Genomic DNA, 25,004 nt, shown 5'->3' on the forward strand with positions numbered 1-25,004 from the left:
TTATTAAATGTAATGTTCAGTGTAATAGTGCTGGAGTATATCTCTGTAAAACTTAATGGGAAGACTCATTCCATCCATCTGAATAGCAGAGAAATAATGGTCTGTTTTCCGAGCTTTAGCTCAAGTGTGTCTTGTGTTTATATAGTCAAAGGTCAAAAGCTGACTAGGAACAGATGAGCCCTTTCCTTTTACATCATTTTTCAACTTTTCAAAGGGCTTAAAATAAACTATCATTTTCCATTATTTACTTAAGGGATTTGTTTTGCAGAATTTGTAGCTCTTGGGAACCCCCCCGTCGTTCTTATGAAGTACACAATCTGATTCTTACTCATCTATCAACATCCAAGGAATGTTAGTATTAATATGTATGGTTTAAATCACCCAAAACAGAATAAGAAGGCTGAATTGGCTAGTAGTGTTTGTGACTTTCCATAAATATCTTATGTGTATAGACTCAGGAAATCACTCTTCCTTGAGATAGAGGAAATGATAGAGATAGAGATATAGACATGGCAGGGGTGGGGGTGGCAGGGAGGAGGAAGAAGAGGAAGAGGGGAGAGACAGAGAGAGAGAGAGAGACAGAGTGAGAGTGAGAGAGAGAGAGGAAAGAATGAGAGCATGTACGTCAGTTCTGAGACCAAGGATTAATTTCTCTGAATAAAAGCACTTCCTTTTGTAACCAGCATTTCATCTGACACATTCTTAAAAACCACTGCAATCCTAGACTTCTAAGGGCGTACAAAAAATTTGTAGCTGACCTTGTGTAGAGAAAGGTTTGCACTCATTTTTACATGGATTCATTCTTCTGCTGAACTCCAACTTGAAATCTCTGTGAGACGCTACTCCCCAGAATACATCCAGCACTCAAATCCTTGCTAGTCAACCTCTAAATGAAACTAAATTCTGAATTCTACCTTTACAATGCCTGTGCTACAGAGATTCAGTCTGACATATTAGCAAGTGGAGCTTTTACTGGAGACAGTCTCTATTTGTCCACATTATAGGTTTTCCCAGATTAGTATTTTGAAAGGTATCGTTAAAAAAAAAGATAATCAGAGCCAACATAGGGAATGCCTTGTTGACATTCATTTAATCAAATATTTGTTTAGTATTTCTGCAATAGTAAACTTCCCCATGGCCCCATGACTGCTTGCTAAATTGGCATAACATTTTGTTAAATGTGTAACCTGGGGGGAAAAATACTAAGAGGAACAAAACTTGTCATTTACTAAACCATTCCTCGATCCATTCAATGTTTGCCAAGTTCCTTTCATGGGTCAGGGAAAGGGCAGTAAGTGTTGAAGATGTCAAGATAAAGGACACAGTCCGACCCACTCCAAGGAGCTCACAGTCTTGATATGAGTACATGATTGAGTTCTTAGGTGGATTTGTCCACTGAAGAGAATGTACAACTCCAAACTCTCTCTGCTCCCTCTGAAATCTAATGTGCTTTTGCTGTGATGCAGTTTTGCAACTTGTCCTGTTGTTTTAGGAACAATAAACATTCAAAATAATAAACATCATGGAGCACCTACTATACCAAGTGGTAAGGCAGGCAGACTCATAAGATGGCCCCAGTGGTCCCTGCTTCCTTGTATTCAATGGTCTTATGTAATCTCCTTCTGTTAAGTATGGGCTGGGCTGAATGACCTGCTTCTCACCAACAGAATATGGCAAAAGTGATGGGATGTCACTTCTATAATTAGGTTAGAAAAGACTGTGACTTCAGTCACTGTTGCTTTCTTGGTTTGCACATTTTGGTGAAATAAACTGCCAGATTGGAGAGGCCTACCTGTGAAGGAACTGAGGGTGGCCTCCAAGCAAGGTCCCTAGTTTACCAGTCTGTGAAGAACTTAATCCTGCCAACAACCACGTGAGCTTGGAAGCAGATCCTTCCCCATTTGGGCCTTCAAATGAGACATGACCCTTGTTGAAAGACCCTGAGAAAGAAGACCCAGGTAAAATGTGCCCAGATTCTTGATCACAGAAACTGTAAGATAATAAATCCATCTTGTTTTAAGTTTAGGGATAATTTGCTATGCAGCAGGAGATAACTAACATGGAAATTATCCTCATGCTCGAGGAGTTGACAGTATAGCTGAAGTCAGACAAAACACTATAGCCCAATTTTTAAAGTAGTGCCATCTTCAGTAACTTGGCAGAGGTTTAAATCAAGGACTGAATGCTGTGATTCTGGCATTTCAGTTCTAATCTCAAGTTAACTTGATTTCTGTTTTTATAGGTTTTCCAGCTGGAAAAGCTCTCGAGCAATTCTGTCCCTTTAGTTTTTACCCTGTATTCCACCTGAAAAGAATAATGATACTGTAATTGACCAACTGAACTACACAGCCCTTGAGGGTAGGACGAGTATTTTATACTTAGTGCTTTTTCACATGCCCTTTCATAAAAGGGGAGAGTTCACCAAATATGAATGATGAACTATATTCTCACAATTAGGAAAAGACCAAAAAACACGTGGAAGACTTATGCATTCATTTCCTGAAAGACCTGAGAATTCTGGCACATGTACTGGAAATAGGATGGGGTGGGGAGCTGCCAAAGCAGTCGTATACAGGGCTCTGATGCACAGTTCATGAGCCAAACAGAAGAAGCCTTAGAAGACTTCCACAGGTGATATTCACCATGACACTATATACTTCCTCCAGAAGCTTTCCAGAATCACTAAAACAAGAGCCCTGAAGGTTATTTTTATTGACAACAGCAGATGCTGCCTGTGCTCTGCCTATAACCCGTAGGTACTGGCCATCACAGTGTATTCCAGAGCACCCTCCTGCAACTTTCCATTTGCAGGCTTCGGCCAGAAGTGCAGATGCAACCTTCAGCTGCTGACATTTGAATGGGAGGAAAAATCCCCAATCTTCTTTGCCCTGTTTTGATGGGACGACTCTGAGGTGTGTTCTATGCTGTCACCCATAGCCCCCCAGTGGCACTGACTCCCAGGCATTCACAGGGGTAACCTACTCAATAGCACTTTCTTGGGTCACTCCAAAATAAACTGCTCGGACTCAAATCTTTGTCTCAAAGTTGGTTTCTGAGGAAACGTGATGAACAGATAAACTAAAATAGGATGCTTAAGTTTGAATCTTGTTGAATTAATCCTGCTGAAGCTGTCTTGCTCAAACATCTCAGGAAAGAACTAGACCTAACTTTAGTGAAGTGTGATCCAATGGGAAGCCTGGGTGGGGAGGGCAGTACTTGGAAGCTGACTTGCTCATGGGGTTGGAGTGAACACTGGGGACTGAGTTGAGAGATAATTTTTTTTTTTAATGATACAGACTTTCAATAAATTTTAGAATATTGACAAATGAAATAGTCACTAAGAGGGGTGCCTGGGTGGCTCAGTCGGTTAAGCATCTGACTCTTGCTCTCAGCTCAGGTGTTGATCTCAGGGTTGTACAAGTTCAAGCCTTTGTTGGACTCCATGCTGGGCATGAAGCCACTTAAAAATAAAAAAATAAAAAAGTCACTGATAGCTATCAATCAGCCCAGAGCTTGGTTTCTTTCAGCAAAGCTGGGAGAATGTCTAAGTCAACTCATCAAGCCCCAGCTCTGCCCCAAGCAAGGTCAAGAAAGGTCCCAGAACTGGTTATGCTCTTGCTTTGGCCTCTTGACATCCTAAGCCCTTCCAGCTGTTGAATGGCAAAAGCCAAAAATGGGGTCACTTCCATTGCTGCACCTGGCTCCAGTTATAATCACCCAAACCAAGTCCTGAAGGTCCCCAGTAGCACTGGAGAAGTACAGATGTTTATTTTATTTTATTTTATTTTATTTTTTAAATTTTTTTTAACATTTTATTTATTTTTGAGACAGGGAGAGACAGAGCATGAACAGGGGAGGGTCAGAGAGAGGGAGACGCAGAATCTGAAACAGGCTCCAGGCTCTGACCTGTCAGCACAGAGCCCGACGCGGGGCTCGAACTCACAGACCGTGAGATCATGACCTGAGCCGAAGTCGGCCACTTAACCAACTGAGCCACCCAGGCGCCCCCGGATGTTTATTTTTAAATAAATTCCTTTTCTTCTGGTTTAATCAAAAGCTTTTATAAAGTTCGGTTTTAAACCATCCGCAAACACACTAATCTCTGAAGGATTTGGCAAAGATGTATGTGTTTTTCTATTTCCTGTTTTTTATTGTACACACAGATTAACACGGAATCAAAGAGCACCCCCCCCCCAAAAAAAAAGTTCAGCACAAAGGATACAGTTAAATACAACAACTACAGTGAGGAAAGGTCTGAAACAGATTGGACAGTTGTCTCAGACAGAAAACTAACAAATAACTGTTACTTAAGTGAGTCACAATTGGAAGTTTCAGTCATTATATGTGGAAGCAAACACATTTTAGCGTATGAACCTCTATTGTGGAGTTTGCATTTGCCGCTTGGTGTTCGAGTTACTGCTTCTCCAAGAATAAATAGCCTAGTTAAGTACAGTCTTTAACAGACAACCTCCACTTTATGAGCCAAGTCAGATCCCAAGTGTTCATCAAAAGGTGCTGACAGAGGTTATCGGACATCTTCTGACAAAGGTCCGCATCCACTGGCCAGCAGACGTGAGAGAGTATCAGAGACGGAAGAAAAACCTTTAGAAATTTTGCTGAGAAAATGCTGCCCTTTCTTCAAAACACGTGTGTTTCTTCCTCATGCTGAGAGAAGCCGTGTGCTTTCCATGTTTAGAGACCGTCTTTTGGAGGGGAGGGGGATTTTTCAGACCGACTTGACCAGCCCCATGTCTGATCTGAGTTTTTCTTCAAAATGCTTTCGATTTCCTCTTTCAATGTAATCTTCAGGCTGAGAGCTGTTTTGCCCTCCCCCCCCAATGGTATTGGTGTGTATTTCAGAAACTCTATGAGTATCTTGTGGTATCTGTGATTGAGATGGCTCTTCACAGTGGGTCTTCTTTGAGTGGCATCATCTAGATTCATGCTGGGCATTCAGTAAGAGCACTACTGAATGTAAACAGAAGTCATGATTGTAAACAGAAACTGAGGCTGAACACTGCTCAGGGCCCTTACTGCTATAGCGAGGACCCTAAAGTTTGTCTTCCTACAGCCCAGACACTGCGATTCTGCTCATCTGGTCAGGGTCTGTGACAAGCAGCGAGAGGCTAAGCTCATTGCTTTTATGTCTTGCAGTATGCTTTATAAATATTTTAGTAAAAGTAATATGATATTCAGATAAAATTCAGATCCATTTTGCCCCCCTCCTCAATTACCTTTCTTCATTTTCCTCCCCAGATCCTCCCCTGGTAGTGTCTCCAGTGCATGTATGTGTGTGTCCATCATCAATCTATACAGTGTTTTTTTTTCCTTTTAATTTTAAAATAATTTGTATCATATGTTTAGATATTTTTGCAACCTGGTTTATTCCCTCTCAGTGGTATATTTTTGTGATCTACTTACAACATGAATACATGGACACCTAGTTCACTTTTTAATCTGCTATTCCAATGTTCTTGGGAATACAAACTTTATTTTTCATTTCAAACCCCTCTGATGGGTTTCAGATTGTTCCCAGCTTCTTATAGCTGTTTCCTATGCACATATTTGCAAGTTTCTCTACAGGAGGACTTTTCTAGGGCACAAGGAATATAATTTTTAGCTTTGCTGTATGTTGGAGGTTTTTCAATTTGTGTGTGTGTGTGTTTTTAACAATGACATTTTAGTTTATTTTTTATTTTTTAAATAAGCTCTATGCCCAACTTGGGGATTGACCTCACGACCCTGTGAGTTGTACCTCAGGAGTCGCGCATTCCACTGACTGAGCTAGCCAGGCACCCTTTTACTGGATGTTGTTAATCTGATGTCAAAATAGTTGTATTTATTTTCACTTCCACTAGTAGATTTTGTAAGTTCCTATTTTTCATCTTTCCAACATCTCATATCGTCAGATCAAACAATTTGTAGACAATCAGAGGGATATGAAGTGGGATCTAATTAATTTGTATTTCTCTCAGTATAGAGAGGAGGACCATATTTTTGTAAATTTTGCTGGTTTTGTTTTCCTTTTCTGTTTCCTGTGCATATTTTTTGCCCATTTTCAAAAATTGGGGTTTTGTTTTCTTATTAATCTTAATTCCTTGTATATCTTAAATACTTTGTAATACATAGTATGAATATCTTCTCCAAGTCTATGGCTTGTTTTTAACCAGATTTTAAAAATTAAGCTTTAATTTTGGCATCATTTAAAAATTACAAGCAAATTTATAATTTAAAAAAAATTTTTTTTATGATTCATGTGTTTTCTACCTTGTTTTAAGAAATTCTGCTTAGGGTCACCTGGGTGGCTCAGTGGGTTAAGCATCTGACTTCAGCTCGCGCAGGTCGTGATCTTGCAGTTCGTGAGCTCAAGCCCCGCATTGGGCTCTGTGCTGACAGCTCGGAGTCTGGAGTCTACTTCAGATTTTGTGTCTCCCTCTCTCTCTCTGCCCCTCCCCCGCTCACACTCTGTCTCCCTATATCAAAAAATAAGCATTAAAAAAACTTTAAATTAAAAAAAAGAGAAATTCTGCTTAACTCAAGGTCATAGCAATTATCTATATATTTCATTCTAATAGTATAAAAGTTGTGCTCCACATATTTCGATCTTTATTCTTTCTATAACTTATCTGTGCATAGGGTGTTAGGTAATAAAAATCTAATTTTACTTATTTGTATCTAGAAGCCAATTTTTCCACTACTGTCTTTTTTTTACAATGGAAATGGCTTTCTGATTACATAAACAACTCATGATCACTGTGAAAATTCAAATAATTATTTGACATATGAAGAAATACATTAAAAGTCACCTGAGAGCCTGTTGCCCTAAGATAGTCATCATTGATATTTTCAACATCTTTAATCAACAGTCTGTCCTCTCCTCCACTTGTTTATGGTACCACCTCAGTCATACAGAAAGAGGTCTTTTCTAAGATTCAGGCAAACTTAGAGAATTAACACTAGATCTGGATATAATTTGTAGAATTTGAAGTATCCGTGTAAAGGGTTTTCAAGTTAGAGTATATCACATGATTGCCTGATTTCATTAAGCAGCGTAAATAAGTAAACAGAATAAGTAGGAGTAGCACATGAAAAGTAAGAATTTTCCAGTGACAACCAGCTCTTCTATGGTTTGAGGACGTATGAGAATAAAGACTACAAATTTATGAAGCAAAAGCATAATTTTTCTTAGTATCATGCCCAGTATGCAAGGTTCATCTTGCTAAATATTTTCAAATTAAGACCATTAGTACTTCTTCTTTTTTTTTTTTTTTTTTTAAATTTTTTTTTCAACGTTTATTTATTTTTGGGACAGAGAGAGACAGAGCATGAACGGGGGAGGGACAGAGAGAGAGGGAGACACAGAATCGGAAACAGGCTCCAGGCTCTGAGCCATCAGCCCAGAGCCTGACGCGGGGCTCGAACTCACGGACCGTGAGATCGTGACCTGGCTGAAGTCGGACGCTTAACCGACTGCGCCACCCAGGCGCCCCATTAGTACTTCTTCTAATAAATAATTTATCTTAAATGTTGTCACAGAAGTAGACAAGGAAAAACAGAGCCAGTTCCTAGAAAAGCACTGTCTAACTTGGATAGAATGCGAAAATCTGCATCAGTCCATCTTGGAAGCTCTAGGGTGTAAAAGGTGAAATGAAATGGAGTACCTTGTGTCAAAGGGTTTGAAATGGAGCCAGGAGGCCATAAAGGAGGTGGGCCTTGTGCACGTCTTCATCCTCACCGGTGGAGCCATGAACTTTTGAGCTAGGCCAAACTGCAAATATTCTGAGGACCCAGCTGGAAAACCTACAACCTGCTGCAGTAACAGACTTTTGCTTAGTGGTAGTCTTAGCAACCAATTCTGTTCAGCCTCGATTCATGTTCTACAACCGACGCCAATCAAAATTCTTTGTAAACAACTTATACAAACATTCCCTTTCCTCTTTAAAAACACTTGACTTTTGTTCTCCGGCAGGATGCTATTTGGCTTGCTGCCCAAATCTGTGTTCCCCAAATTGCAGTTGTGAGACCCCAAAGAAATGTTTTGTTCTATTTTAGCTCTGCCTCTTTTTTTTTTTTTTTTTGGTTGACAATGAAAAGTTATTTATCATATTTCAGTACCACCAAGAAATAGACGACCGTATCCTTCCTCTGCATACACAAATATCACCCTTCAGTATCTTAATATTTTCTATTCTTCACAAAATGTGTAAGTAAATTCTTTGAGGCACACATTAAAAATACATTTGATGTTTTAATTAAAAATAATCAGAACCACGTATAGGCCATGTCTATCAGCATGTAGGATGAGAGTCTGTTTTTTGACCTTGTGCCCACATTGATGTCTAATGAACACTGATGAAGTTATTCAGTTTTTTTTTTATTATTTTTTTTTAACGTTTATTTATTTTTGAGACAGAGAGAGACAGAGCGTGAACAGGGGAGGGGCAGAGAGAGAGGGAGACAGAGAATCCGAAACAGGCTCCAGGCTCTGAGCTGTCAGCACAGAGCCCGACGCGGGGCTCGAACTCACAGACCGCGAGATCACGACCCGAGCCGAAGTCGGACACTTAACCGACCGAGCCACCCAGGCGCCCAGAAGTTATTCAGTTTTTATGTAGGCATCCTCTGGTATATATGGCATGGGTTTTTGAAAACGTATTCAGACATTACTCATTTCTGTTCCAAAGGGATTTGAAATGTTTTAAGTGATAAGAATATGCAGTGTAGAGTTCAGTTATAAATTGCAGTACTATATGAAGAGATTTGGAAGAGCTACATAAGGATTAAGTCCCTCTTCCCAAATATAGCCATGTAGATACATCTGTTCTAACTTTACCTCGTCTCCATTCTACAGCTTTCTCTTTTGCCACATTCTAAAACCAAATTGTCAGAAAAGAAAGCAACAAGCCAAAGTATAGCTAGTGTGTTAGCCCAGGACTGGATTCCCGGTATTTGTGATTTCTGAGTGTGTGCAGACCTGGGTGAATCAGAACGACTTCTTTTCAAGCATGTGTGATTTATCCAGACACTGACCAGCTCCAAGTTCTTCCTGCCCACGTGCTTCCTGCTCCATCCCAGGCTGCCAAACTGCTCTACTGCTCCAATGCTTTGAATTTCGAAAGCTGTTTTCCTTGAGGACACTCCTAAGAAGAAAAGAGGAAATTGCCTATGTGCGTGTTTCTGAGACAACTTCAAGGGGTTTTTAGCAAGCAAAAAAATTTCCAGTGTGCAGGTTTTTTTTTTTTTTCTTTTTTTCTTCTTCTGATCTCATCTGAAAGACACTGTGGTTTTCAGCTAGCTTGGTGCTGTTACTACAGTCATTTTACCTGACCTCTTTTTTTTCAACAGGCGTAAGACAAGGCTGAGCTCATACTTTCATGAAAGCCACTCTGCCATCTAAGCAGAACTAACACTGTTAGAAGAGCATGCAAATTGTAATTAAAAAAAAAAAAATCCATAAGCCAGCAGTTTCTTTTGACCACAGTGGTTTTTTTCCTCCTGCTCATTCTGCTGAAACAGCAGCGTTGGGGTACATTGCAAGGCTTCAGCTTTCTGCTCTAATTTGCTGTTCTTCTGATGAGAATTGTGCGTTTCAGGATGTTTTGTTTCATGTGTGCGACGTGTTGCACACCCAGCTGGATTTTAAGTTTCTGAAGGCATGGACCCCTCCTTTCTTTGCTCATCTCATCTCTTCTAGAGGATCCCATATGGTATTCTATTGTAGGTGCTCAATCATCATACGTGGAGTGAATGTGTGATTGAACAAATGAGTGACTGAACAGATACTTCCTGTCTCTCATTTTCTCAACTAAACTGGGCAAACTGGATAGGAGCCATTTCAGTCCTAGAGGAGGATCTGTGGCAAGGCAGAAATGAGATGAGAATCCAAGGGCATGTGGCAGGAGCTGAAGTGTTCAACAATTCCACAGTGAAGGTGGTTTAGACCTATGTGGATGGATGTCATAGGGTATAATCAGGTGTTTGCATGGATGTACATGTGATAGGTATTATGTTTTTAGTTTCACGCATTCATGTAATTATGTATTTCTATCAGTTGTATGTTATCTACGTGTGTATGACTTACATATAAACATATATGAGACAAGTATGTGTGTGTGTTTGTGTGCATGTATACAGTTGCCCCTTGAACACCACCAGTGTGAACCACGAGTCCACTTATACACAGATCTTTTCTGATAAAGACAGTACAGTACTGTAAATGTATTTTCTCTTGCTTATGATTTTTCAAAAGAAGAAACACTTTCTTTTCCCTAGCTTGCTTCATTGTATGAATACAGTACATACAATATACAACACACAAAATATGTGTTAATCAACTGTTTATGTATTTGGTAAGGCTTCTGGTCAGCAGTAGACTACTGGTAGTTAAGTTCTAGGGGAGTCAAAAGTTTTACAGACTTTTGACTGTGCCAGGGAGTGGGCGCACCTATCCCCTGTGTTGTGCCAGGGTCAGCTGTATGTCCATTAAAGAATTTGCACTGAGATCCTCTTAGAGAACCACCTTTGTTTGGAAAAATACCGTGATTATCCACTTATGGTTGGAAAGTAAGGCCCTGGGGCTACAGATAGAAGAATATATGGAAATAAAGTCACAGCTAAACCAATCTGAATCTAATCATCAAGAGGAATTTGGGAATTGAGAGAGTACAAGGGAGAGATTGAAGAGAGATGGGACTCCACAGGGCTTTGCTTAGGAAGGTCGTCATAGGGGAAATTAAAGAAAAGAGGCTGAATTCCTTGTCGGGGTTGGCCCAGAGCAGGAAAAAAGAAGTGGACCCCTAGAGAGATGTGAGTTCAGCTGAAACAGGACTTTGGAACTAGAAGTCAACACAAGCCTGTGCAATCTCAATAATTAATGAATAAATCTGAGGTGATCATTAGACTTTTCATAGAGCTTGGGAGGAAAGCTCAAGCAAAAAAATTTTAAGTTTATTTATTTATTTTCAGAGAGAGAGAGAAAGAGAGAGAGGAAGAAAGAGAATGAGTGGGGGAGGGGCAGAGAGGGAGGGAGAGATAGATTCCCAAGCAGGCTCTGTGCCATGCACGCAGACCCCAATGCACGGGTTCAAACCCATGAACCCATGAGATCATGACCCGAGCTGAGATCAAGAGTTGGATGCTTGACCGACTGAGCCACCCAGGAGTCCCTAGAAAATTTTGGTTAAACCTTAAAAACTGTTGGGGCGCCTGGGTGGCTCAGTTGGTTAAGTGTTGGACTTGAGTTGGTCATGATCTCACGGCTTGTGGCTTGAGCCCTGCATTGGGCTCTTTGCTGACAGCTCAGAGCCTAGAGCCTACTTCAGATTCTGTGTCTCCATCTCTCTCTCTGCCCCTCTCCTGTTCATGCTCTGTCTCTCTCTCAAAAACATTAAAAAAATTTTTTAAAAATCTTAAAAACTGTTGCCACCTCAACTTCTATCTCTGGGTTCCTTAAAACCAGTATAAGGTGAGCGATTGAGAAACCCTCTACTCATCCCAACAAATCAGTCTCATGCATGACCTTCCTGAAGCCCAGAGTTATAAAGAAGATCAACAAATAAAGTCACCCCATGGTCTCTTTCAGGGGCTGTTAACAACAGGTATTTGAACTGGTAAGACAAAGTTAGCAACTCCAGTCCTGGTTCGCAACTCCAGTCCTGATTCTGGTCCCAACTCTAAGCAGAGGTAACCCTGCACCCAGAACGTCCCTGATTCAGCCTATTCTCACTCTAGCCATGCAGTGAGGACAGGACACCAATGGGGCAAACTGTGAAAATGTGGCAGGTTAGTCATAATATTTACAACCTGGCTTTAGAGTCTTTTGACCTGTTTTCCCAGGGCTATATTAGCCACTGTATTAAAATACCAAGGTAATTTTCACACTTGTATGATATGGATGGTTATTGTTCCTGTTTTACAAATAGGAGGACTGTGACATAAGCTTGCTCAGCACCAGCCCAGCAGGCTTCTGAGTGAGGAATTATGATTTCCAGGGTTGGCCTTGGTTCACTGGACACCATTGTCCTTTTCTACAAAAGGTTTATTGTGAAATGTTTACAAAAGCACTTTTAGGAAGAGTTCAGTGTCTATTTCTGTCTTGGTGAAAATGTGGGTGAGTGTATAGGAGTGCTACAGAGCCCCCTCGCAGAGGGAGAAGGGCATTCACTCTTGCTGTGTTCTTACCATGAGCCCCGCGTTAGGATTCCTTACCTATATTGTCTGCACTTTTCTGAAAGATAAGGCAGCAGGGACAAACTTTCTGGAGTGATATAACATTCTATAACTTAACAGCATGGATACACAAGGGAATGCGTTTGTCAAAAGGCATCCACTGGCACATTTAAGATTTAAACCTTTCAAGGGCCCCTAGGTGGCTCAGTCTGTTGAGTGTCCAACTCTTGATCTTGGGTCACGTCTTGATCTCAGGGCCTTGATCAGTGTCGTGAGTCTGAACCCTGCGCTGGGCATGAAGCCTACTTTAAAAAAAAAGGTTTAAACCTTTCATTCTTTTTTTTTTTTTTTTAATTTTTTTTTCAACGTTTTTTATTTATTTTTGGGACAGAGAGAGACAGAGCATGAACGGGGGAGGGTCAGAGAAAGAGGGAGACACAGAATCGGAAACAGGCTCCAGGCTCCGAGCCATCAACCCAGAGCCTGACGCGGGGCTCGAACTCACGGACCGCGAGATCGTGACCTGGCTGAAGTCGGACGCTTAACCGACTGCGCCACCCAGGCGCCCCTAAACCTTTCATTCTTTTAATACATCAAAAGAAATAGAGCCCTAAACAGATATCGAACTCTTATTAATGACATACAGGCTAGACTGTTTGGCCATGACATGTTCTGATGTCTAAAACTCACTCTGAAATGCATCCAAAAAATAAGATGGATTGGTGGGTGGATAGAGGGATGATTCAGTGGACAGATATGTGGTAAAGCAGGTAGAACACAATGTTAACTGTAGAATCTAGCTGATAGATACACGAGTGTTCATTGTATAATTCTTTAAACTTCTCTGTGTGGTTGTAATTTTTCATAATTAAATGTTAGGGGGAAAAAAGTGGAGCTGACAGTTCATACCAATTTTGGATGCTACAGAAAAGTCCAGAAATATGGATGCTCAGAAATAAAATATTCCGGTTAGGCTAGTTTTAGAGCTATGTGGGGGAAAGGCCCTCCTTGAAAATATAGAAGGATACCAGCTCCTTGTAGTTGAAATTGCATTTCTACTATGTACTGCGCTTCTCTGTGAACTGCCATTGGGTGCGTTCTCAAGACACAGGTTATGGTCCTTACCTTGATGGCCTCTCCACGGCATTTGGCATCACTGGCCACTTCCTCCTCAAAACACCCTCCTGGTTTCTCTCCCACTTCTCTGCTGGCTCCTTCACAGGCTCCTTTAACTACTTTTTAACATAGGTGTTTCTTTGGGGTGAGTTCTGGGCCTTCCTTTCTTTTCCTTGCAGTCTTTCTCCCAAGAGGGTCTCTCTGGGTTTTGGTACCCTCTCAGAGATGACATCTACCAAAGCCGTAACTCCAGACTAATCTTCTCTTTTCAACAAGGGACTCTTAAAGCCAGTTGCCTCCTTGATATCTCCACTTGAATGTCCCCATGAACTCACCTCTAAAAAATGCACACCCTTGGGGTGACTGAGTGGCTCAGTCGGTTAAGCATCCGACTTCAGCTCAGGCTGTGATCTCACAGTTCGTGGGTTCGGGCCCCATGTTGGGCTCTGCGCTGACAGCTCAGAGCCTGGAGCCTGCTTTGGATTCTGTATCTCCCCCTCTCTCTGCCCCTCCCCTGCTTGCATGCTGTCTCTCTCAAAAATGAATAAACATTTAAAAAAAATTTTTTTTAAATGCACATCCTTTCCACACTATTCGATCCTCAGCTACAGTGTTTCTCTTTCTCTTGACCTTCCTGCGCATCCCCCTTCCGCCCTGCCCACTGCAGTGACCGTCATCTGCCCTGCCAGCTGGTCCAAGACCCTCACTCCATTCTCATTGGATCAAAGCCACCAATGTCATCTCTTAAAAACACAAATCTGATTATGTCTCTTCTCTACTTAAAAAACCTCATTAATGGCTTACCACTGCTGTTAGGCTAAAATACACAATTCCTCATATGGACAACAAGGTCCCAATGTTGGGGCCTCTGCCTGCCTCTCTGTCTTGTCTCCCATCACCTCCCCTTGGCTCAGTCGACTGGGGTCACATGAGCTTTGGGTCCTCTAGTAAGCTGATTATTTTCCTACCCCATGGCCTTTGTAGAGGGCACTCCCTCTTCTTGGAATGTTTCCTACAATCTTTCCTGGTAAATCCCTACTCATTGTTTAGGTCTTAGCTGAAATAATGCTCTTTGAGAGAAACTTCCTGACACATCCCCCCCCCCCCCATCTAAATTATGCCTTATTCTCTTGTTGTCTGTCATAAAGCTTTCACTTTTTGTCTCACAGTAGAATTAGTGATTATATGTTTGTGTGTGTACTTATTTGCTGATGTCTGTCTCCCCTGCTAGACTTCAAACTCTGTGTAGGCAGGGACCGTGTCTGCTGTGCTCATCTCTGTGTCCCCGGCCCTATCATGAGTCCTGGGCACTGGGGAGGTGAGCAACACCCACTTATCAGTTCAGTGAACACACAGGTGTGCCTCACAGAGTTACAGTTTGAACAGTCGTGTATAATGGCATAAATCAACGGGGCATCAGGATTCAGCATCATTAGGATGTGTGCAGCCCTCCCCACAGGCGTCACCAAGAACCCATTCAACGCAGGGCGTGAGGATGACTGGAACACACAGTCTGTTCTGAGTCATTCCTGTCTTGCCTCCTGACTCACTCCCTGCATGCGGGTAAAGGAAAAGCAAGAAAGAGCAATGCTTTAAGTGCCTGCTAAAAAGACTTCCTCTTCCTCTTCCTCTTCCTCATGTGGGAAGCGTTTGTGGGCATAGTCTTCAAGCCCACAAAAATGAAAGGCAAGTAACTTGAACTCAGAAGCACATGGTTGGCTGTTCCTGGCTCTGTCGCTTATTAGATATAGGACCTTGTATGGAGAATTTATATCTTAGAAACTTGATATGCCCCACCTATGTCATACAGCTATTAGTTAATGGGTTAATGTAAATGAAAGTGTTTCTCCCATCTCTGCCTGTAGACTATCACAAGCATAGGGCTTACTCTGCAGCTTGAAAGACAATAAAATAGTAGAGACACTGATTTTGCTGTTTTTGACTGCTCTGCTACCAGTCTCTTACTAAATGTTTTACAATTAGAATAATGAACAACTTGATATTCTTTCCACTTTCAATACTTAATTGTAGGTGGGAACATGGTGGACATGACCTAAATTCAGAAATATCATTTCCTAAATCAGCAATCCACGGTCGGGATTAACCTATGAAGCGCTTAAATTGTGCGAGCATCCAACCCATCTATTGGTAATAGCTTTCTGGGTGATGCTGTACTAAAATCTATGTTTTTCCTCATAGTTGCCTATTATTTTAATGACAAAAACATCTTTATTTCCCCAGTTGTAAAAATAAAATGCATTCATAAAAATGCAAATGATATATAAATATAATAAGTAGCAAGAGAAAATCATTTATAAATATCTTCTCTTTACTTACATCGAAAAGACTATAAAAATAAGTAAGACCACCAAGTAAATATAAACAAGTCATTTACACAGGCAGCACTTGATGAGAATTTTAAAAATCTCTCATACATGGGGTTATTTCAAAAGACTACTTCTACCTTGCAAAAAGCACACATTTTTGTTTATGATACATTTTTCAACTTACTGGCTATTAGTTCTTTCAGGGAAAATGGCTTGCCGATGTATATTTGAGAAGACCATCCTTTTCAGTTGGACAGTAAGAACGAAAATATCCACTAAATATTTCCAATGACTTTACCATATGTAGAACAACTAAGAGATATAGAAATTGTCAGCAAGGAAAGTGATGTGAGGACCCATGGTATTTCTTAAATGTCACATGGAAGAGGCAAGGAATGCAAGCTTAATGGCATATGCTACCTTTGCAGATCGTTATAAGTACAGACATTATGATGGCTTTGATTTCATACAGCAGCAGTTCATCTGTACAGCCACAAGGAAGTAGCCACGGATATTACTAATTTAATTTTATTTAATTAATTAATTTGGATATTGCTAATTGTAAATGCTAGCCTGTCATCATCAAAAAGGATGCTAAAATCTGGGAGGTTGCAAGAAAAGGCAGAAACACAACAGGAGCACTGAGTAAACTTTCAGGCTGAATTCAAGTGAATTGCTGGGCGACCGTGGGTTTCTAAATTCTTTTGCAGCATACATCAACCCACAGGTCAGCGTAAACAAGGCTAAGGTAGGGGCTACGCCTGTTCTATATCGCCATCTAGCGGATAGTGATACCCATGCTCTTTCGGTGCGTTTGCTTCTGAGGTAGACTTGCCCTAGTTTTAGCAAGCGAGCTGATGAATATCATTTGAGACACAGAAGATGAACTAACCTTTGAGTTTTGGTTTCCTTTGGACTTTAAAATGTCTGTTTCGGGGCGCCTGGGTGGCTCAGTCGGTTGAGCGTCCGACTTCGGCTCAGGTCATGATCTCACGGCTCGTGAAAGCTTCAGTTACACAAGACTAATGCATTCTAGACATCTGAACAGCACTGTGTCTAGAGTTAACACTGTATTGTGCACTTAATTGGTTTAGAGGGTAGATCTCACGTTAAATGTTTTTTACCACATTGTTTGGAAAAAAGAATCATGAGGAAGACCATGAACAAAAGAAAACAGTAAGAGAGAAAAGAAAGACTAGAATCGAAAATGTCAGAGTGCTTCTCACGTGTGTAAGTATTATTCTGTGAACCTTCTGTTACATACACACGTGTGTTTGTGGGTACTAGGGTGTAACGTAAAGGGCTTTTCATTCTGTGGGTCGAGTTCAAAGAAGTTCAAAAGCCACTGTTGTACTCTCAGAAAAAAAAAAATTCAGACTAAAGCTAAAACTGATATTGTGTTTCGAGGGAATTTGGTTTCCTTGTATGTAGACGTGCTTCTCTATCCCTGAACAAGGCAGTTTAAGATCCTTGAGGCAGTACATGGGGTAACTTAGAGACACATGAATTGTGGACTCAGTCTATGCTTTCTCTTCTATGTAAAAATAAGGTAGGACTGATCTGGGAGCTTCATTATACTGAGCACAGCCTTTGAAGCAGGACAACCTGGTGTCGAATTCTGATAACAGAAACTTCTAGCTATATGTTAGACTTTGTGAATGTCAGCATCCTGGTCTGAAAATGAAGCTGATAGTTCTTCCTTCGTAAAGCTGTTGTGAGAAACTGATGGTAATGTAGACAATGAGTCACCAATTTGCTGATAACATTTGAAATAGTTCTTGTCTTCCTTTATTGCCCTAGATTTCTATATCTTAGAATTGCAAATTTCTCTAAATCAATTTTATTTATTTATTTATTTATTTATTTATTTATTATTTTTATTTATTTTTAATTTTTTTAACGTTTATTTATTTTTGAGACAGAGAGAGACAGAGCATGAACAGGGGAGGGTCAGAGAGAGAGGGAGACACAGAATCCGAAACAGGCTCCAGGCTCTGAGCTGTCAGCACAGAGCCTGACGCGAGGCTCGAACTCACAGACCGTGAGATCATGACCTGAGCCGAAGTCGGATGCTTAACCGACTGAGCCACCCAGGCGCCCCTATTTATTATTTTTAATCTTTATTTTTGAGAGAGAGAGAGAGAGAGAGAGAGACAGAGCATGAGCAGAGGAGGGGCAGAGAGGGAGACACAGAATCCGAAGCAGGCTCCAGGCTCTGAGCTGTCAACACAGGCTCTGAGCCCACGTGGGGCTCAAATTCACGGACTGCGAGATCACGACCTGAGCTGAAGTTGGACACCCAACTGACTGAGCCACCTAGGCGCCCCAGTATTTGTTTATTTTTAAATGTTTATTTATTTTTGAGAGAGATGGAGACAGAGACAGAGAATCTGAAGCAGAGCCCAATGTGGGGCTTGATCTCACAAATCGTGATATCATGAACCGAGCCGAAGTTGGACGCTGCTTAACTGCTTAACTGGTGGAGCCATCCAGATGCCCCATCCCTTAATCAACTTAAAACCTACAATCGAGCTGGAACTCCAGTAAGAGTTTTTTCTTCCTCTTCAGGGAGGTCCAGTGAAAGCCTTAACACTATACTCTCTTATTCTGCTTACGATTATGTTTAATTCATTGTGAATCTCAGTGGGAGTGTATTTCTCGTTTCTGCAGTGGCTTTTTATTTTACCGATTTCCTTCTCAAAGTGGGACACCATCCTTGGGGACTTGTTACCCAAACATAACGACAGTGTTTTGTGTGAGCAGAGCAGGTGCTGGAGGAAGAGAGAGGACCCAGCTCCATTCCTTTTACTGAGAAATCAACATATAACATTATATTAGTTTCAGTGTATAACATGATTCAATAGTTGTATATACTGCAAGGTGATCACCACAACAATTCTAGTCAATATCCATCCCCATAGATAGTTACATTTTTTCCTTGTGATGAGAATTTTTAAGATTTATTCTCTTAGCAACTTTCAAACCTACAATCCAGTATTGTCAGCCACAGTCACCATGCTGTACATTACATCACTAGGACTTACTGACTTACTTCATAATTGGGATTTTGTACCTTTTGAACTCCTTCACTCATTTTGTCTACCCCTCCTGCCCCTGGCAACCACCAATCTGTTCTCTGTATCTATGAGTCCAGCTCTATTTAAAAAAAATTTTTTTTTAATTTAAATTTTAGTTAACATATAGTGCAATATTGGTTTCAGGAGTAGAATTCAGTGGTTCATCACTTACATACAACACCCTGGACTCATCACAACAGGTGCTCTCCTTAATATCTATCACCCGTCTAGCCCATCTCCCACCCACTTCCCTCCATCAACCCTCAGTTTGTTCTCTATCCTTAAGAGTCTCTTGTGGTTTGTTTCCCTCTCGTCTCTTCCTTGCTCCTCCCATATGTTCATCTATTTTGTTTCTTAGATTCCACATATGAGTGAATTCATATGGCATTTGTCTCTCTCTGATAGATTTATTTCACTTAGCATAATACATTCTAACTCCAACCATGTCATTGCAAATGGCAAGATTTCATTCTTTTTGATGGCTGAGTAATATTCCATTGTATGTATGTACCACTTCTTTATCCGTTCATCAGTCGATGGACATTTGGGCTTTCTCCATAGTTTGCCTATTGTTGATAATGAATTCAGCTCTATTTTGTGCCCTTTCCCTTCAGCTCAGTCTCTCCCCAGTCTCTTTCTGCTCCTTCCTTTCTTCCCTAACCTGCTGTAGCAAGTTTCCTTATCCCAGAGGAAACGGAATTGACAAACTGTGGCTAACAATAGAACCTATCATGCCTCCTCAAGTGGGTGTCCTGGTGAGGAAATAAGAAAGTGAATATGCAAGCTGTAAGAACAATGAGGGTTATACCAACATCAGATGTTTTTGCATTATGATGAATGAATGGATATTCTTGGTAATGTTGGTGAAGCATTAACCCAGAGGGTGCCTGGGTCTGCCATTTGCCAGCTGAGTGGCCTTGGTCAAGTTGTCAAACCTTTTGAAACCTCAGTTTTCTCATCTCTAAATTGTGGAAAACAGTCCCTCCCATCCACAGGGCTCTTTAAGAATCAGAACATATAGAGCACTTAGACACATGGGAAAAGATCTTAGCCATAGTAAATGATTGTTATGGACTGAATGTTTATGTTCCCTGAAATTCATACACTGAAGTCTAATCCCCAGTGTGATGGAATTGGGAGGTGGGGCTTTGGGGAGGTGATTAAGTCATAATGGTGGAGCACTTATGAATGGGGTTAGTGCCCTTACGAGAAGAGACATGAGATCGCCCTCTCTCTCTCCTCACCAGGTGAGGACACCCAGAGAAGGCGGCCATCTGCAAATCAAGAAGAGAGTCCCCACCAGACACAGATCTGTAGAACCTTGATCTTGGACTTCTGGTCTCCAGAATTGTGAGGACCAATGGATGTTGTTGAAGCCCCCAGCCTATGGTACTCTTGTTATAGCAGCTGGAACTGACTAAGACAATGATCAATAAATATCAGTGGTTGTTATTGTCATATCTCCCCAGATATTTTTGTCCTTGATGGACCAGAAAGGTAGTCCTTAAAGTTAAAAAGTTAAAAGTTAAAGTTTCATAACATCTATGAGTTGTGGGGAAAATGGGGGGAAAAGGCAAGACATTTGGGGCAGAGGAGCCTTCCTGAAACTCTGAAATCATCCCATGTGGGCAACCACCTGGGCATGATACTGCTCTGTATTGGAGACTTTGCAATTTACTTGAAATTTTGCTACAGTATAGAGAGGCCCATGTGATAACTGACTCCATGAATGGCAGATTATTGTGTTTTAAGTTAACACTCTTTTCAAACCACAGAGGCTGGTTATTACTTCGTATCTCTCACTACTATATGATCTGCTCATCTGTGGGTTATCGCCTTTGCCCCTCGTTTGTGTCCTGCCTTCAGAGACATAGAAGACAGGGAGCTGAGGCACAAAAAGGGCCTTGGTAGTGAGGATCAGGTAAGGGGGTGGAAATAAGGAGGGGAAGAGAAGAGAAGGGAGTGGCTGAGCACAAATTGCTAGAGGAACCACTCTCTTACTATCGTTTTTAAGGTGGTTTTTCTTTTTTAAGTTTATTTATTTATCTTGAGAGAGAGACAGAGAGAATGAGCAGAAAGGGGCAGAGAGAGAGAGAGGGAGAGAGAATCCCAAGCAGGTTCCACCCTGTCAGCACAGAGCCCAATGCGAGGCTTGAACTCACAAACTGTGAGATCATGACCCGAGCCAAATTCAAGAGTCAGAGGCTTAACCAACTGAGCCCCCTATTATCATTTTTAGATGGAATCTTGGTCAATTCATATGATGTGCACCCTTCATAGTGAATGAGATGATTTTAGGTGGTACACAGGTGAACTTTTTTTTTTTTTTTTAAACATTTAATTATTTTTGAGACAGAGAGAGACAGAGCATGAACGGGGGAGGGTCAGAGAGAGAGGGAGACACAGAATCTGAAAACAGGCTCCAGGCTCTGAGCTGCCAGCACAGAGCCCGATGCGGGGCTTGAACTCATGGACCACGAGATCATGACCTGAGCTGAAGTCAGCCGCTTAACCAACTGAGCCATGCAGGTGCCCCCAGGTGAACGTTTTTTTAAGTTTCATTCTTGCTAATGAGAAGATCATCAGAATAAGCCTGAGCAAGCAAAGCTGTTTATTAGACTTATTCCAAAAGAGGAGAGCACTCACTCCTCTGACAGTTTTAGTTATGTTCCAGGAGGCAGAGCTCAAAGAAGAAAACTTACAGGTTTTGAGGTCTGGGCTCAAGTGGTTGAAGGTCGGTCTCTCAAGGCAGAGAATGGACGGGGGCCGGGTTTGGGATGGGAGGACACAGCAAGGTGAGGATCTGCAGGAGTAAACTGCTATCTGATGTTTTCTCAGGTGGGCACACTGTTTTCCTGAATAAAGTCATTTGCAGAAATTTCCTGAAGCAAACAGCAAAGGTATTTATTGGTGTACAGTCTTATTTTCCTGGGCAAGGATTTCTTGGAACAAATGGTTGTGTTCTGTTGACACAGATGGACTCAGTTCTCATAATTACGTGTTTTGTTAATGTGTATTTGATAATATATAATTGGTGCTTCAAACTGCTAATCGTGAAAATAATATTATTTAGGACAACAGGGAAGTAAATTAAATTTAAAGATAAAAGCTGAGTTCATCAAAGAAAACTAATAGTATAGGTGATACTAAACCATGACAAAAATTCTGAGTACAGTATATGAACAACTGACGTGTGAAAAACACTATTCAATACAGGAGAATGTCCTGGTGGAGTCTAGAGTGGAGGAAAATCCTCTTACGGGGAAGGAGTGTAGCCCACAGTTGAATCATCGGAGAAAGCCAGGGTAGATGAGTGGGATTGGCAGAGCTGGTTGCCTGGGCTGGGAGGGGCCCCGGTGCCCCCTGGGTTTAGTGTCATCTCCCTTGTGCAAATGAGCTGAGCACTAGAAAAGTCCCTCTGTCTGGAAACTCTGACTTACTTGTGGGTCTACTTGGGGTTTGAGCTTTCAAACAGGAAGTAGCAGCTGCTGTTGGAAGATCCTATGCGAGACAGATGGATTCCCCATTAGTGGCACCTGCCATTGTGGTCACCCAGATGCCAACTGCATAATGTAGCAAAAAGGCACTGAGACTCAATGAAGGGCAAACCAACCAGAATGCCTCGGTGATGGATATTTTGAACAAACTGAAAAGGATAGAAGGAGGAGGCAAGGGCAGCTTCTGGTTTTCTAGAAACCAGAGCCAAAGCAACTTCAGTGGTGGGGTTGGTGTAGGGGAAGGAGGATAAATCCCGGGCAATTCAGGACAAAGTTAGCTTGACTTTGAGGAGAGGAACTTTTGGGACCAGATAGAGAACAGCCTTTCTTAGGTAGAAAGCCCAGGACCAGGGGAGAATCCTGTAGTATCTGCTATGTTCAGGTGCCTGCTGAGACAAAATAAAGCAGTCCGAGTCAGGGAGATGATGGGGGTGGGAAGAGAGCAGGCAGAAGGAGGCAGTTCCTTTATGTTGCCAAGAATCTCACTACAGTGCTCATCAGTGACTTGAATCATCCTGAGACCTAACTCTAAGGAACTTCATCCAGCGTGCTACTCAAACCAGAGTGGGTGGGGCTCACCCTATAGCAAAACCAAGGGAACTGGAAAAGGAGCCATTCTGAAAGCAACCCTATTCCCTTCCTCAAAGACAAGGATCAGATATCGCCAGTATTCTGCAAATCAACCATTCCTAATGATTGTGTGTGTGTGTGTGTGTGTGTGTGTGTGTGTGTGTGTGTGTGTGTGTGTTTGTGTGTGTGTGTGTGTGTGATGGCTGCAATTTTGCTCACCACTTTGTTACGCCCCTGTCAGCTTCCCTGACCAGCGTTGCATGGTGGTTGGAATTTGGTTTTATTTCCTGTCTTCTGCTGGTTTTGGGTTTTATTTGCTGTTCTTTTTCCAGCTCTTTAAGGCATAAGGTTAGGTTGTGTGTCTGAGATCTTTCTTCCTTCTTTAGAAAGGCTTGGATTGCTGTATACTTTCCTCTTATGACTGCCTCTTATGACCGTCCTAGAGGTTTTGGGTTGGGGTGTTGGAATTTGGTTTTAGTAACTAACATCATGCTTCCAGGCACCTTCACCATCAACGGGTAACCTAAAAAATTAAGCCTTCAAAAAATGCAACAAAGTAAACAGCAGGCAATGGCCTTACCAGCACCGAAGAAACATCCAGGTGATAAAGTGGAAGACTAACCAAGATGTGGGCATTTGAATGTTTACTATTATTCCTTAGGAAACAAACAACTAGAGAAGGAAAATGTCAGCAGAGGTTTTTTTTTCAGCAAGTCGAGATCCCGAGAATGACTGTACAGAGACAAGAGAGCAGCCTCCCTGAGCAGCCACGAGGCTTTTGTGTTTTGTTTTTTTACTGTTTGGGTAATATGAGTTGAAAGAAGAAATATCAATAACACATGGGGAGAATCCCAACTAAAGAAATCTGAAACGTATAATAAAAGTTTTTCTCCCCCATTTCTGTTATTTTGGATGCTGGTGTTAAACTTCCAAGTGTTAGGATTTAAAAGGAAATTTTATGCCCTTCTTGTTTATTTCTAGGATGAAATAGGATAGCATTTTTGTTTTCTTACATGACTTTCTTTGAAAACGTGCAATATATTGGTGGCTCAGTCAGTCGAGCCTCAGATTCTTGATCTCTGTTAGGGTCCTGATCTCAGGGTTGTGAGTTCCACCCCGCATTGGGCTCCACACTGGGCATGAGGCCTACTTAAAAAAAAGAGCGGGGCACCTGGGTGGCTCAGTCGGTAAGCGTCCGACTTCAGCTCAGGTCACGATCTCACGGTTCGTGAGTTGGAGCCCCGCATCGGGCTCTGTGCTGACAGCTCAGAACCTGGAGCCTGCTTCCGATTCTGTGTCTCCCTCTGTCTCTGTTCCTCCCCTGCTCACACTCTGTCTGTCTCTCAAAAATAAATAAACATTAAAAAGAAAACAGAAAGAAAGAAAACGTGCATTATAAAGTTCCTCAAAAATAAAATGTTTATCCTTGAAAGGAAAAAAAAATTTGCTCCACCACTCAATACCCAAGTCACCATACACATGATGCTTATTCGCCCTGAGTCTGGTGTTTTCCCACTTGTGCCTGTGATGTTAGGAAGACCACGTGACAGAGTATATGCAAAATGTTTGGCACATTGTCAGGACTTAATACGTATTCGCTGTTAGCTAATGTTTTTTATGAATCTGACGGGGGGAGTGGGTCGTGGGGGTGGGGCGTGGAGGTTGTTTTTGGATTCCTGCTTCCTGTGGGTCTGACCGGAGAGAGAAGTGAATCAAAGAGTGAGTGAGGCCAGGGCAAGAGGCACACAGGCAAAGGTCAACGATCTTTGGGAAACTTACAGTTTGCTCGTGTCATTTATATTCCTGGTCAAAAAAAAAAAAAAAAAAAGGCTACAAAACCCCCGCAAACAACAAAAACACACAAACCTCTAGGAACGGAAGACAAGAGAAGAAAGAAGGAGGAGGAGGAAGATACCCAGGGAATATGATGAGAAATGCTGATTTGCTACCCTGAGCCTATAGGGAAAGCTTCCATGTGATGGCTTATTTGGACCAATGCTGCTTGAATAAAGAAAACTCAGCAGAGAAAAACAAAAAATAAATAGGGTGAATAAAGGCTTGTGAGAAACCCACACAGCCCATGTGATGGAGAGATATGCTCATGAAGGGATAGTCCATGAAAAGGGGCAGATTTTAAAAAGTTTGTAGGTACACCCAGTCACAATTTTGTGAAACATTATACTCACGTTGACAATAATTAGAAGACAATTTGCCATAATTTGAATATATTGTCTGGTAAAGCTCTAAAG

At 41.6% G+C, this 25,004-nt stretch overlaps 1 long non-coding RNA gene across 10 annotated transcripts in view; it reads left to right on the forward strand.

Moving 5' to 3' along the window:
* The window catches only part of LOC109248633 (uncharacterized), a 130,892-nt gene that overhangs the window by 6,252 nt on the left and 99,636 nt on the right, over window positions 1-25,004 (forward strand). For 8 of the 10 annotated variants that reach the window (XR_008422209.1, XR_008422212.1, XR_008422214.1 and 5 more), the window contains exons 2-3: window positions 19,936-20,609; window positions 21,527-21,588. This is a non-coding gene — a long non-coding RNA (uncharacterized LOC109248633). Of the gene's footprint in view, window positions 1-19,935; window positions 20,998-21,227; window positions 21,589-23,416; window positions 24,097-25,004 lie in introns of those variants that run through there. The other 2 variants (XR_002072158.2, XR_008422215.1) reach the window with 2 other exon arrangements.

The sequence above is a fragment of the Panthera pardus genome, unplaced genomic scaffold (assembly GCF_024362965.1).
Source record: "Panthera pardus isolate Hobbes unplaced genomic scaffold, ASM2436296v1 HiC_scaffold_15, whole genome shotgun sequence".
Classification (NCBI taxonomy): Eukaryota; Metazoa; Chordata; class Mammalia; order Carnivora; family Felidae; genus Panthera; species Panthera pardus.